The sequence below is a fragment of the Helianthus annuus genome, chromosome 3, assembly GCF_002127325.2.
Source record: "Helianthus annuus cultivar XRQ/B chromosome 3, HanXRQr2.0-SUNRISE, whole genome shotgun sequence".
NCBI lineage: Eukaryota > Viridiplantae > Streptophyta > Magnoliopsida > Asterales > Asteraceae > Helianthus > Helianthus annuus.
The window spans coordinates 38,063,053-38,067,969 of NC_035435.2; the positions used below are offsets into that span (position 1 = coordinate 38,063,053).

General features: G+C 35.0%; 1 long non-coding RNA gene across 9 annotated transcripts; it reads left to right on the forward strand.

Moving 5' to 3' along the window:
• The first annotated feature begins 564 nt into the window (after window positions 1-564).
• On the forward strand, window positions 565-4,632 carry LOC110929134. Of its 9 annotated transcripts, XR_002586858.2 has the most exons (11): window positions 566-919; window positions 1,139-1,166; window positions 1,237-1,373; window positions 1,450-1,543; window positions 1,803-1,917; window positions 2,025-2,139; window positions 2,462-2,485; window positions 2,611-2,775; window positions 3,848-3,998; window positions 4,078-4,233; window positions 4,337-4,632. It is a non-coding gene; the product is annotated as an uncharacterized LOC110929134 (long non-coding RNA). The 9 variants fall into 9 exon arrangements; XR_002586857.2 differs by having other exon boundaries at window positions 565-919; window positions 1,139-1,373; XR_002586856.2 differs by having other exon boundaries at window positions 567-1,166.
• The last annotated feature ends 285 nt before the right edge of the window (window positions 4,633-4,917 follow it).

Sequence of the window (4,917 nt, forward strand, 5' to 3'; positions counted from 1 at the left end):
ACAATGTGATTAAACGATTTCAAACTATGAAAAAAGGACACATTTATTAGGCACTTATTTTACTTTATTTATTTATTGTCTTTTTTTAATAATTTATCTATTATCGTTTTTTAATATTGTTAATTGCACGGTAAAAAAATTTGGAAATACCCCTGATTTAATGGGCTAGTTCCGCCACTGGGGCACAGTCTCATAACGATCGAGGAGTCGATCTTAGACATAGCTCCGAGCAGGATGAATTTACACGTGAGATCCTTTAATATTAAAAAAATACTATAAATCTAATCTATACTTTCTATAAAAGGAGAAATCTCAATGACATAAGAAAAGCTTATGTGGCAGCCATAGAGGTTGTCCAACAATGCTTTTCTTATGTCATCAACAATGAGGTGGAAGCCAATAGATAGAGCATAGTGACATCATAAATTCAAACCACTTCCCCACTTTAAAATTTCAAAGGTCTGGCCCACATTATTTCTTCAAAACACTGCCTCACATTCAAATTTCAAACCTCTAGTCCTCCCTCAAGTTTCAAAGAACTGCCTACATACAAAAGGGCAAAGCTCTGCCTATCATTCAAAATTCAAAAACTCTGTCCAACTCAAAATTATGGCTCCAGATTCAAAATTCAAACCATCTAGATATGTAATACTCTCTTCTTCAATCAATTACACTCTCTCTCTATATTCACTTTCTCTTTCACTTTCAAGAATCGCAAATGAAATTAGGGTTTGCTGCAACCCAATTCTCTCACTTATTCACCAAATTTCAACCTCCAAATTTACCCTAATTCCGTCGATTACGCCACCATGTCCACAGAGGAGCCACCGTTCTCCACCATCACCATTCCACCTCCTCACCAAAGACGACATTTCTCAACTCAACCGCGAAGACTAACGCCGCTTCCTCAAACAAAAAGGTTTCGTTTTGTTTCGTATCATCCAACTTGAAATGAAAATTGCAATTGAGTTTTTGTGTGTGCTAATGTGTGATTGAAAGGGTTTTTGATGCTGAACATTATGAGTCTTTTAGAGATAAAAGAAAAAGGGGTTGCAATAAAGTTACATAATTTGGGAAAATAAGGATAATTTATGGTTTTTGTATCCAAATAGTCCTGATTTATTTGATTATTTTGAAGCTGGAGCAACCATCCTTGATAAAGAAAAGTAAGTCTGGCATTAACTAAAATGAAATATATTATCTTTCGTTTGTTAAATTCCTTTATAAATGCTCAAGATGTGAGATAAAGATGTATTGGTGGAGCGTCAACTGCCATGCCTGTTTCATGAGTTTGTTGATGATAAAGATGTGAGATTGATTAGTGTAGAGACTGCTGGTTCAAGGTTTCATGAGTTTGCTGATGATAAACATGAGTTTGTTACCAACCTCTTTACTTTCTTTTTTCACATGTGAGTCTGAGCTTTGATTAATTTTTATTTGTTTTTTCAGATAGTAAAGAATCTGGATTTCAACAAAGTGCGATTATACGGGACATAGAAGAAATACTGAAGATTGCTGGTGAAGAAAAGCTATGCCAGAGAAGGTATTTATAGCTCTTTCCTCTGGGCATATTCGCTAATCTTATTATCCACATTATAATTTATATTCTGAAAAACTTAATCAAATCTCAAATACCATTGAAGCCCTTGACATGTACTTAACGGTTGAGAAGCTGATAGTGATGGGGTCTCAAGTAATGAAAAAGATTGATAAATATGTTAGCTTTAAAGTTGATTCAGATAATCATGTTGAAAAGACTGAAATGCCCTCTGAATCATCAAGATCTGGTATTGTTTTTGAAGATCTTGAATTAGGTAATCGCAAACATGAAGCTGCCACAAAGCTGCAAAAAGTTTATAAGAGTTTTAGAACAAGAAGAAAGCTTGCAGATTGTGCAGTTCTTATTGAACAAAGCTGGTATGTGTTTATTTTTTAATTTTTCAATTTTTTTAAATAATTTAATTGCTTAAATCATGTAGATTGTAGTGTTTCTGAATTATTTGTATTTTAATGCATTTTTGTAGGTGGAAGCTGTTAGATTTTGCGGAACTTAAAAGAAGTTCGATATCATTTTTTGATCTTGATAAACAAGAAACTTCGATTTCGCGTTGGTCCAGAGCAAGAACAAGGGCTGCCAAGGTAAATATACAAACTTTATATCAAAAAGAGTAAAATGTCATTTTCGGCCATGAGGTTTGACCACTTTTGCGACTTTCGTACCTGAGGTGCCATTTTCCTCCAAAAAGTTTGAAATCTTGCAACCCTGAGGGCATAATTTCGAGGGATGACAGTCGCAATAAATTGCCAGACTCAAGGATGAAAATGACAATAAAACGCAAACCTGAGGGACTCAAATGCACAAAAAAGTCATTTTCGATGGAACAAAGAAAAATCACTAAACCTCTAGAACGATTTTGGCATTTTACTCAATCAAAAATTGAATAATTTCTTGATTTTTTAGGTTGGAAAAGGCTTATCAAAGATGGTAAAGCACAAAAGCTTGCCTTGCAACATTGGCTAGAGGCACTAAGTTCTCCTAAAGTCATTACATTTGTCTTTTTTCTTTTACAATTTGAGTAATCTTAATTGGTGTTTTAAATAATTCAACAGGCGTTGATTGCGTTTCGATACAAACATGATGCTCCGGCGTAAACATACAAAATGTGGATTGTGGACAGTGACATGCAATAAGCATCGGGAGCCTCAACAAAGATTACAGTTCGTGATACAAAGATCCATGACACAATGACTGGAGTAGGAATAAAGATATGGCAGGTAAAAAACAATTAAGTCTTTGTATACGAGAGCGAGTTGGATAATAGTTCAAAATAAATAAAAAATGTTAATTTCATAGTTGGAATAATTTCAAGTGAATGCCTAAATTATTGGGTCTTTTTGGGTTGTGACCCACCAACTTTGAAATATTCGATGGCTTTGAGGCAGAGGATCTGGTTAAAACAGTGATTGAAAAATAGTGGTTCAAACCACTGTGGTTATCAAATTGGGCTTGGAGAAAACAGTGATTGAAACCACTGTCGGGTAATATTTTATTGGGTTTATTAGGTTAAAACAATGTTTTTTTGGAGAAAACAGTTGGTTGAAACCACTGCTGGGTAAAAACTGTGGTTTGAAACCACTGTTCGGCTAAAACAGTGTTTTGTAGAGAAAACAGTAGTTGAAACCATTGTTGGCTTAAAATTGTGGTTTCAAACCACAGTAGTTTGAGCCAACAGTGGTTTCAACTACTGTTTTCTCGACAAAACACTGTTTTAGCCGAGTAGTGGTTTCAAACTACAGTTTTTACCCAGCAGTGGTTTCAACCAACTGTTTTCTCTACAAAACTCTGTGTTAACCCAATAAAATAATAAACAACAGTGGTTTCGACTACTGTTTTCTCCAAACCCAATTTGATTATATAAGTAACTAAGGAATTTCGGTGAAGAAAAAATTGCAGATAAGATTGGATGATTATCTATCTGGTATATAAATGTTAAAGCAGACTTTGTTCTTAGAAGTTTTTTAACTATCCAAAAAATGGTTTCCATCAGGTGCTTCATAAATAAGTACATTTGATGAATAGTTATTGACCCGTTCTAAGTCAGTAAGTTATATAAGAGTGACCGTTATGTAATGGGCGGGCCGGGTTACAGGTAACTTTATACATGTTGGAACGGGTAGATGCAGTTGAGCGATTACACTTTTCCTCAATTACTTTCTGTTTTCTATAGTTGTTAAATTTCAATATGTGGACTTTTGACCCTTTTCCCATTTTAGCTATATTTTTTAGTTTATCTGTTTGACCCATTCATACGTTAATGGGTTGAGGTTGCCACCATTTCTTTTAAAGAACTGCAGGCCATTTTCTGAAGTTTATATGCCCATGACTGAGGTGCAATATACAGTGAATATTGTTGATCAGCCTGAGTTAGAAATGAAAGAGAGGATACAAGAAAAATGGTGGACGAATTAAACAACAGTCTTTCGAAGCATATGGAATAGTAAGTCTCAAATATTAACCGTTTCTCGACACATTTAAAACATTCAATTTTAACATTATTCTTTTTTTAATTTTTGTAGGATTAAGACAGATTTAGTGGACCCCAAAAAACTTTAAGCCACACTCGCCGATGAATCTTTCTCTAACGGTTCCGATCTCAAAAAGTCGCCAGAAATGGTGGCACTACTCGAAGCACAGATGAATGAGATGAACCCTAATCTTGATTCCATCGCTGAGTAAGAAATGAAAAATCACGTGCATAAAGTCGTAAAATAATCAGTTTGTTATTACATGTTTGTTTTAAACTGTTAACTGTTCTTTTATTGCTTCTATTCACAGTTACCGGAACAAAGTGTCACACCCCCAAAATACCACATGCGGAATCCCCCACGAGGCGTGTGACGTACCAGGATCTAGCCACTAATCACATTGAACTCACATCAAGATTTCAAATAAAAGCTTTCATTCATTATGATATAGTGTTACAAAACATTATTTATAACTTGTTGTGTTCAGCGGAAGCATAATACAAAGTTTAACCCAAACCCAAGTGTATGTAATCACCTAGTCTCATTTCAAGTATCCATGTGTCTCGACCCATGTAACACCTCGGAAATTTACGTCCAATAATGCAATGACACGTGGCATAAGCTTTGGATATGTGAAAACATACTTTAGAGGGACTAAAGTTGACAAACAGTGAAACTATGGAATTATAAGGGTCCAAAGTATCAACAATGGAAAAATAGGCTCTACAATAACCCTACACGGTGTTTATAACCCTAAACGGATAAATCATGGATCATACGAAGTGGAAAATGTAAGAAAGTGAGGAATTACAAACTACAGGGGCTAAACGTGTCAACATGTTGAATTTATACCTCTGACTGATCTTTTGGCAAACCCGAAGCCTTGTAATG